This window comes from Passer montanus, unplaced genomic scaffold (genome assembly GCF_014805655.1).
Source record: "Passer montanus isolate IOZ18808 unplaced genomic scaffold, ASM1480565v1 scaffold23, whole genome shotgun sequence".
Taxonomy (NCBI): Eukaryota; Metazoa; Chordata; class Aves; order Passeriformes; family Passeridae; genus Passer; species Passer montanus.
This window is the reverse complement of record NW_024366926.1, coordinates 8,426,345-8,436,804: the sequence shown is the minus strand read 5'-3', so window position 1 is coordinate 8,436,804 and position 10,460 is coordinate 8,426,345. Positions and strand designations below refer to the sequence as shown.

At 38.3% G+C, this 10,460-nt stretch overlaps 1 protein-coding gene across 1 annotated transcript in view; it reads left to right on the top strand.

The window, feature by feature from the left end:
- The first annotated feature begins 5,334 nt into the window (after positions 1-5,334).
- DKK2 (dickkopf WNT signaling pathway inhibitor 2) overlaps positions 5,335-10,460 on the top strand; it is a 111,091-nt gene continuing 105,965 nt past the window's right edge. The window contains exon 1 of the mRNA XM_039710709.1: positions 5,335-5,388. The gene's annotated coding sequence lies outside the window, so the exon portion shown is untranslated. The remainder of the gene's footprint in view (positions 5,389-10,460) is intronic.

The window sequence follows — 10,460 nt, the reverse complement described above, 5'->3', positions numbered from 1 at the left end:
ATCAAGTGTGTTTTACATCTTTGCCATGTGCTCATAGATTTCTTGCTAATGCTGGCCACTAGAAAAGTCTTATTGTGCACAAGATTCTTGGGGTACCAGCTCTAAAATCAGGCAGTACAGATGGTATTTTGTTAGAGCCTGCTGGCTTTTGAACAGCCTAGGATGAGGTGGAGGGGAGGTGAACACTTGGTAATAGGTCTAAATTCACCCAGTTTCACACCTGCCATACCACTGGCTGAAGAATAAGTAGTTGGGTTTGTTATTATCTTTAACTCAAACTGTGATGAAGTAATATGCAAACAATATTTGAAAGAGACAATACATGTAAAGAATTTTTAAAAATATAGGTTGAGGAATGTAAGAAAATCTCAGATATTTTGTAAAATTTGTAAAGCATCTCTTTCATTTGAAGAAATTGATGTAGGTAGTCAGCAATTCCCACATCTCAGAAAAGAGCCCTTCCTGATGGAATTCATTACCAATATTTTTTTTTTCTCAAAGTGATTTAGAGGTATCATGCTCACCCAGTCTCCTCTCAATTCTGTCTCAGCAAGGAAATTGTCTCTAACTTATTCAGGAAGCAGTTTAGAAATTCCTCCTGTTGAAGGCAGTCCCAGTTTTTGGAGGTGTCAGTGCTTTCACATCTTCTGGCCTGCATAACATTCTCTGGCTATGATTTTCCTTCTGCTTCTCTGAAGTGTTTTCATCTAGGTGCAATAGTATAATCAGTCAGATACTGAGGGCTTTGCGAAGAGCAGCACCCAGTACTTTTTTCTGAAACAGAAAGGGGGACTAGAGATGTAAGCAAGAAAATTCCCTGTTCCCCTCAGGGAATCAGCTTTACCTGACCCAATGTCTTGTCTCTGGCCGTATTCCACTTCTGGTGCTTTTCATGAAGATGGAAAAAAACCCTATGCTATGGAATATCTGGCCAAATACACATATTTATATCACTGTGTAACTTAGTGAAGTTACAAACTCATTGAAGGTTGTGGGAAGAAAGCTGAGTGATGTTCCCCAGGGATGGGAGTTTAGAGAGTCAGAAAGTGAGGTAGAGGTTTCTGGAGAAGTCTGGGTTTGAGAAGCATCAGATTTAAAAGGAAGACACAGAACTTGGTCTAGTGCCTCTCAGTGAATGTCCTGTCTCACCTAGTACAATCTTTGTTACCTTTGACAGTACTTTTCATCTTTTAATAGAATTTTTAAGGCAGTTAGGTGAAATGATTAGTATTCTCATTCATTACTAGAAGCCTTTCAAGTATTATCTTCATTAAAGTATTATTTGGAACTTCAAGACCTTGAACCTGTGTATCTCAGATGAGAACAGGATTTCTAATTCTAAGGTCAAAAATACCAGCACATTTCTTTAAGATTTTCCATGCTAAAGGTTTTAGGCTTAAGATTCAAACAACTACAAAAAGACAATTTCCTTCCAAATTGCACTCCTTTTGAAGTGCATGTGAATACTTCTGATTTTTCTATTAAAACCCCCCCCAGATAACTACTTCTGATTGGGTCTGTTCCAGTTTCACTGTCAAAAATATCCACATTCTATAATTGGTGTCTTGTATTCTATAAAAACCCACCTGCCTTCCAAGCAACAAAACCTCTTAAGAATTGTTTAGCTATGGATTTTAATACCTCATCTATCTCATGCTGTCCATTTGAAAATCATGCTGTTGGTTTTTTACCCCTATGGTTTTACAGTTAACCTCTAGTGATTAGATCTATTTCATAATCAATCTTATGTCCAGAATACCAAGGAGTTTCCTCCCTTTTCTGTGTCAAGGAGTGATTTATACCTGTGCTTTCCAGGGAGCAGTGTTGAGGCTATACCTTCCTTTTCCTGCTGCTCCAGAAACCAGGAAATTTTGACTTGTTTCTAGTCCAACATTGTTCAGGGTTGGATACTGTTAAAAACATGTATTTTGGAGCAGTTCACAAATTACAGGATAGTTTTATGGATAGTCATATTATAAAAGGGAGATATTTAATCTGCACTCAGTTTTCACTGATGCTTGTTAGAATCTTCTTTAGAGCAAAGGAGAAAAAACACTTTGGAAAATGACAGTGTGATTACAAGAATGAAAATATTCTTGATCTGAAGACTTGTGGAAGTGTCCTAGTTTCAACTAGGGTAGAGTTAATTTCCTTTCAGTAGCTGTTCCAGTACATGTTTTGGATTAGGAATGAGAATGGTGTTGATAACACTGATGTTTTGGGTTTTTGCTATGCCATGTTTATCCTGAGTCAAGGACACTTTTCCTTGGCTCATGCTCTGCCAGTGAGGAAGCACACAAAAGAAACTGAGAGGGAGCAGAGCTGGGAGAGGTGCCCCAAACTGAGCAGTGGGATGTTCCACACCACGTCATGGGCAGCATCAGCTGGGGGAGTTCCCTGGAGGGGAGGCCTGGGTCTGGGAAGGGGGCCTGGCATTGGTCAATGGCTGGTGAGGAATTGCACTGTGCATCACTGGGTTTTCCCATTTCATTAGCAATGTTATTATCATTTACCACTGTATTGGTAATACCATTACTGTATTTTACTTTATTGTCAATTATGCCACTAATCTTACCTCAACCTGCAAGTTTTACTTTGATTCTTCTTCCCAATCCACTGAGGTGGGGGGGAGAGAGGGAGGCTGAGTGAGTGGCTGCATGGTGCTTAATTTCCAGCTGGGTTTAGACTACAGCAGGAAAACAGACCAGGACTAAGTTTATCTTGTTCAAAGCATTTACTAAATTTTAGGATTATGGTGACTGTGTCAATTCTGACTAATGAATATGGTAAACTGGGTACAAATTGAGGTGTGTATATTTGCATTGCTGCATCTTATATGAATGAATGTTAGTATTTATGGAGGTGTGTACAAATTGTGGAGGAAAAGAATAATACAGCTGTCATCCTGTATGAGATGTGAACTTTGGACATTGAAGGAATGAGACAAAAATTATTAAATTGTCTATATGTTACATGGATTTGAGTGTAAGATAGAGTCTCTGTATTGGAAAAACAATGGCATCTCTAGCTGAGAAAGCTTTACATTTGCTATGTTATTTGCAAAGAGTGTTAGATAAATGGCTTGAACAATTTGGATTAAATTAACAGGAAAAAGTCAAAATCCCCAAAGGAAGTATTTTTCATTATAATCAACACAATCAAGATTTCAGGAAAAAATATGTACAACTGGCTGCAACTTCAAATTATAAAATAATAAAATATCCTGCAAAATGTACTGTTAAATGTCTATTATGAGACAGCACATTATGTAAATGCAACTTATTTTTTTCCTCAAAATAGAAGAGGAGCAAATATAAAATGCTTCTTTGTCTGGTTCAGGCATAATGTCACTGAGAATATGGAAAGCCCAAAGAAAGCTCAGCTCAGCTCAAATTTTATGTACCTATGTGGTGTCCATGTTAATAATAATGACCTGTAGTTAAATAATTTTGCAGTCTTGTAAACTGTGTTAGGAGAAGACTTATTATTAATGGTAATGTCTGCACAAAAATGGTTTAAAGGAAACCATTAAGGATGATAAATGACATTGGAAACATAGAGAGAAGATAATGACTCCTTTCTCAGTGAGTAGTTGCATTTCTATAAGATCCTAGCTTGTCCTCACTGCTCAGTATGAGAGTATTGCTCAAGCATTTGTGTGTTTGGGAAAAAAAATTGTCATTTTGCAGAAATGACACTTGAGGAAGAATGTGCCCTGTTTTACTGTTACGGTGTTTTAAACCAAAGGAATTTTCAATTTCAGTGTGATCCACAAATACTTTCACTGTTTGTGGAGACTAAACAAATGTAATTTTTATGTCAGAAGGTCCTTTGGGTTAAGGGGATGTTTATTGTCTGCAAATGTCCATAGAAAACTGAATATGTAAGCTGGTACGGGAAACTTTAGTGTGTGACAAAAGAGAGGAGTTTCTTCATTGTAGGTGAAGTTTCAATGGTCTAATCTGAACATTATTGCTGCACAGGGAGGAAAAATGGACCTCTTTCAAACATCCCTAGTTTTAATTTCTTCCTTTCTTTTTTGCATTTATTTGTACTTCTGCAAACCTTTTTAATAATATTTTCCTTTATTTGAGACCATCAGTTGAGTCCTGGAGATGTTTCTACAGTCAGAGACTTCCATCAGGGATGTTTCTCCCTCTGATTTTGTGAGGCAGCAAACGATGAGGTAGGCAGTGGTTTGTGTGAGGACAATGCTGCTGAAGGCAGCAGATGGAGGCAAAATGCAATAAAAAAAATCCTCTTATGTTGTACTTTAGTCTCCATTCCAGGGGCATCCCTGACTATTTGCTGCAGGCAACTTCTGAATGCCTTGTGAAACAAAGCTGCAACTTGTCCCAGTGGCCAGAGACAAATGGAAGGCTGGAATTGAAGACTTTTTCTTGGCTAAGCAAAAAGGATACCCTCTGAATTGGCTTGAGGTGCCTGCTATCTACACACGCCTCTCAGAGGTACATACAGAGAATTTGCTGAAAGCAAGAGATGGCTGGGGGAGTAAAAAGTTCATATCATGGGTGCCTTCTTCCTGTGACTTGACTGTGGAAGGACAAGCTGGATCTCCACTTGTGGAAGGATTTCAGGAGGACTGGCTGTTATTGGGAACACTGCTGAAGCACACAGTCCCAAAAATGAAAACAAGGAAAGTATAGGCTAATCTGTGCAATAGTTGTATTTAGAATATATCATATATGACAAAACATTTATATTTGAAAATGCCTTGTAAATGTCTTCATGGACTTTAGATTTTGCCCACATTTTGTAGGTGAAAGAAAAGACTGTTGGAGCAATTAAAATAGGCTTTATTTTCATTGTTATTTTGTTCAGAACATCCAAAGAGGAAAGGAAACAGAGGTTTCTCAGACTAGCCAGAGGAAGAAGGGTTGTCATCATTCTCCTTCTGCCAAATAGCTCACAGTGTAAGGAATGCTTTGAAGATGCTGTCTCCTGCAAATGTGATGTAACTAGCAAGCTGAAGTAGGCTGACCAGATCACAAACATCTCCAAGAAGCTGTCAGGGTTTCTGAAGTGCAGGAGGGGTGTGATACCTCCTATCAGATAATTCTGAGGGTACCATCCTGCACTGACCTCCTTAAACCCTCCTGCTCAGTCTTCTCCCTCTCTTGGGAACTCCCAGGATGCGTAGTCTTGGGTTAGGAAGATGGGGGAAGAGGGGAAAACACCCAAGTCTGATCACAGAAAGAATCTCTGAAATGTTTCCAAGACAGCAGCCAGGTGTCTTTGCAGTCAGGCTGGATGGGGTTCAGCTGGAGAGGGGTGGCTCCCATCTTCTTTCAGGATTTCCAGCTGCAGCAGAGCAGTGCAGGAGGCTGAGCTGTGAGGAGGAGAGGCTTCACCCCTGTGCTGGGAGAGGTCTGTTGGTTTCTAGTGTTGCTTTTGTTTGCTTCCCCTGGGATTCCTGTGTGGTGGTGGAAAAGTGGTTGTTTCTCTTTGTGCCACTGAACTGAATTAAGCAGCTGTCCTTGAGACTCGCTCCAGCAGGACAGCACAAAGAGGGGCTGAAGTCTGGCCCAAAGCTGGGTTTTGCTATGCATTTCTGAAGTTCAGGTTTTGTCCTCTTACATCTGTGTAAATTATTTGGGCCTTTTCAGTGTTTGGATATGACACACAGGGGAAGTTAGCTAGACATTACGCTTTATTTCCTTTCTCGCCCCATCTTTTGACATTTTTAAAGTGATTGACTGGATGGAGTATAAAGAGGATGCATTAATATTTAACTATGCTGCAACAAGTAATTGATGTTTTTAGAGTTTTCTTTCATTCAGACTGGTCTGGAGCTCTCTAGTCTAGTTTATTTTTGATTGTAGAAATTCATTTCACTTAAATCATTCTATAATCAGCAGGATCTGCCCACATTTTGTTAGACTAAATAGCTCTAGAAACCACAGTGTTTTTTCCAATTGCTTTGAATCAGAGTTGCATTAACAAAAAAAAAACAAAAACCAAAGAACTTTTGCTGAGATTGGCCTGGATCTTATTAATGCAGAAAAGTCATATCAAGGGGTATTTAATGTGTATCTGTGATGCTGTCCTAATCATAGCTTTATCTTAGTTTTGTGAGAAGTCTACTGAAAGTCTCTAGTTTTCCCACTTGAAGTCTTGTTCATGCTCATGACTTGGAAGCTTCTACTGCTCTTATTTTTTGCCACTCTCTTGATCAGCAGTGTCCTTTAGTTCCTTTGGTGCTCTACAAACTCTTATCTTTCGGCAGGTAAAGCTTAGAGGTCAGAAATGAGAAAAACGTGTCTTATTTTTTCAAACAGCTGCATTTATGTTGTTGATACATCTGCTTTTACTGAATGGCTTCATACTGCTATGTAAGACATGTTACATTCATTTTATGAATCCTTCATGGGTCTTGTCTGATCTCGTAATTGTATATGCCATCAAACATTGAGGGGGTCTGGAGGAGAAGGGGGAAGTGGCTGGGTTGTAAAATTGGGGTGGTCTTCAGGTTTTTTGATGCTGTAATATTGTTTTGTGAATTACTCCAACAGTAGAAAAAGTTGATTTCAGAAAGGTTGAAATCAACAAGTTGATTTTCAGGTTGTTTTCTGTACAGCTCTTTAAGACAGAATTGGTAAAATACCTTGGAGCCAGTGAGAGAAGGACCTCTGAGTGACACTAAAAAGGGTTTTAAATCTGCACATAACACTACAGTCCTGTACATGATGCCAATATGGGAAAAGGTGATAAAAGCCTTCTGTAGATTTACAAGGCTATTTTTCAACATTGGGTCGTGTTCTGAATCCGTCTACTCCTGCCAGTAGCTGCATTCAAGTATTGTGATGGATTTAAAGAACTGCATCTTATCTCTTAAGAACAACAACCAGATGTCATAAGTCAGAGAATCCCCATGGTTGTATTTATTTATTTATTAGTGTATTGTCTTCTGAAGTGTTTTTGTTTTTCTTGGTAAATAAGAGTATTTTCTGTGGTCTGATCTTCCCAAATCTCCCCTGTTCTATTTGTGTATCTGGTTAGTTCCTGTATGGGAATGTATTAATATATTAGTTGCTCTGTAAGTTCCTAATTTGCATGCCATGTGTTTATCCTGTTGGTGGTCCTAAGTTGGGAAATGCAGAAAGTTTTTTACTGCTTCATGGCACTGCAGATCATATCTTGTATCTATTGAAATTACTCCTCCTCCTCCTTTTTGCACAGTTGTTCCTGCTTTAATTGGCTGAAGTACTGACTTAACACACTCTAACAATTTTTAAAATTTATTCCAGGCGAGATGTAAATGACATTTGATCTCTTTGAGACTGCGTCTGTAGTGTATGAATAGATTGAATTCGGGATCCTGTCATTCAAAAAATTATTTATAACGTATTTAAAGTTGTCTTATCTTTATGGACTTCTGCTTCAGCATAAATAACCCTTGACACAGTGCTAGATGTCTGAGATTGGTGCTCAGAGATAGGACCATATTAGATGGAAAGTACCTAAAATAACTTGCTTTAAAATATATTTTATATTGTATATTGCTAAGTACAGTCCTCTTATCTCTGGTTATTACTTTTAATGTAGCCTTCAGGTTGGGAAAATGGATAAGAATCATCATGCACTATACTTCATGCTGGAATGTCATGTTCTGCAGAGCATAAAATGTCATGTTCTTGTCTGTCTTAGGCTACCTAATGTGTAATGTGGCCCATCACCCTGGGGTTAAACTCTGCCCTCTGGCAAAACCGTCCTGTATCATGCTGACAAATGTATTACTGCATAAAAAAATACATGCAGTGCAGTTTTCTCTGTGGTAATCTTAACATTTCTAAGACATGATCAATTTAGATGTGGGAAGCAGAAATCCCTGTGTTCAAGGAAATTAACTGGAGTATGGGAATGTTTCTTGTGCCTCCCAACATGTAAAGGATGTGTTGTGGTTTTATTGGGAACTGACTGAAACAGCAACTTTTCACAAGTGAGCTGGAGCTGAGTCTAAGTGGACAGCTGTTAGGAGAACACACATGGCACCTCCAGGGCACAGCTCCTCAGTTTGCTCTTTTGTTATAAAGATTAAAATGGCCATTCCTTAGTTTTAATGTGAATATTCCTCCATCATCTTTACTTGTTTGGACAAAGTTCTCATTAGTTTCAGAAGCTCTATCCTTACTGCTGCACATTAGAACTAAGACTCCACCTGTTTCTTGCACCCATTTACCCATATGAAGCATCTGAAACCAGATTTGGATTTGTTACATGGCAATTCCAGAGAGGGCAAAGAAGTCAAGCTTAGATAAAAAAGGGAACCATAGCTGCAGAAAGTGGAACTGAAAAATTCTAGCCAAAATATTTTTTGGGAAAAACAAAAATAATCCTAGTTGTAGGGGAAAAAGAAGTCCTAGTGTGGAATAGTTTCTCCTGATTATATCCTGTCATTGAGGTTTTCCTTTATTTAAATAATAGCTCTAAAAAATGTGTTTGGAAGAAATCTTGTGTGACTGGGGATATGTTGACCTGAGTTCCAACCTTGCTCTGCAACTTTATATTTAGAAAATCATCAATTAAAACACATAACAATAACAGTTGAATTATAACCTGATTTGTAGATTTTTAGGAGCTCCAGATTGGGCTGATTGGTCCAGTTGTTCAGTGTTGCTTGCCATCATTCTCACAGTAAATTTGCAATTATTCATACATATAACAACCTTGCAAACCTAGTTTGTGAGAGTTCACTAATTGTACACATTCAGTTGTTAAAAGTACCTTATTTATGCCACAGTTAATTAGCAGTGTTAATTTTCAGAACATAAGCCCCAGTGCTTGAGCTAGGAGCACTCCTTTAATATCTCCTTTCATGTTATTGGGAAAGGTGAGCATAACTCCTGGTGTACACTATTAATAACACTCTTATGAAGTCTCTACAGAGGACTTTTGTTTTGACTATCAGACCTGGCTTTTCTGAAGAACTCTGCACCTCACATGTATTAATTATCTAGATGCTGAAGTGAGAAAATGTTCCTGCATTTTAACAAGAACCCTTTTTCCATTAAAAAAAGGATGTTGCCTGCAGTTAAACATCAGTATTATGATCTTTCTGAAGATTTGGTTCAGGAAAACAAAAGAAAAAATAGCAGCTGTCATGGCAATAGTAAGATTGACTTTTATAGTAAGGAAAAAACAGTTTCTGTGTCCACATTCTGTGGGCTGTGTTTTTCTTTTTCCTCTCTCAGTTATGACTCGCATGCTACAGGCTGTAAGCAGTCCAACCTCACTAACAAACCACATTTTGGGATTGATCTAGGAGTTTCTTCTTCAATGTCATGTACAATGGGAGCAGGGGAATAAAACACACTAATCTCCAGATGAATTTGGCATCTCTTCCTCAAAAATCCTTTTATTTTCCTTTGGACCCCCTTAAAAGTCAAGTTTATATAATAATGAACTCCAGGAAGGAGCTGGAGCTCATTTACTATTTGAATAGTACAAAACCTTTCATAATAGGTTGACATTATTCAGTATGCAGAGAAACAGAACTGGTATAAAACCGCCCTTTTTTTCCTTTTTTTTCTTTTTTTTTCATAAATACTTCAGTTGTTTGTTACCACGAGAAGAAGAGATTAATTTACAAATTGTTCATCTTTCCTATTCACGATTCCAGAATTTTTATTCCACTTGTCTCTAGCTACTGTGTGCAATTACTCTGCAGGCTGCCAGGAAGAGAGACACAATGAAATAGTGTCCTTCAATTAGCAGTGGCAGGTTGAATGGAAAGTATTCCCAAGAAAATGTTTCCCAACCATCCTTCTGCAGAGTACACAAGTGTGATTAGGGAGTGAGACGTCCATTCTGCTGCCTGTTGTAAGGCCTAGTTATTTGAAACAACCTGCTTAGGGTGAGAAATAATCCTTTACAAAATGTAGCCCACTTATGAAACGCAAAGCCAGCCTGGAACTCCTGGATTTACCATGCTCTAATAACTGACACACAGCATATTCTAATCAGTTCTTACCAGATTATTGTCTTCTGCAGTTTGATTAAATAACTTATCCTTTGTTTAAAAAAAAGTTACATAATTTCATAAAAAAGAAGATTCCAGTTCAGGAAGATTTGGGAAGCAGTGAAACCTCACTTACTAAGTCTCTGCTTTTCCATTAATAAATGGCATACTGTCTTCAGAGAAAAAAAATCTGCTTGGATGTGTACACATCAGAGGATATGAGAAATGAAAAGCCAAGAACAAATGTGGTTGCTTCCTGAGTGAAGAGAATGAGTCTAACACACTTACTGATGTTTTCTTCGTCTTCATCTCTTGAGACCTGAATATTATTGTTCTCAAGTCTGTGTTCCTCTCTTTGGTTATTGCAACAGTAATTGTTCAGCAACTGAACTGGGGATTGCTTATGTTGTGCATGGCTTTTGGGGTTTTACTTTGCTTTTGGAGATCCTTCCTGGGTTTGATGCTAGTTTGAGGGAAATGC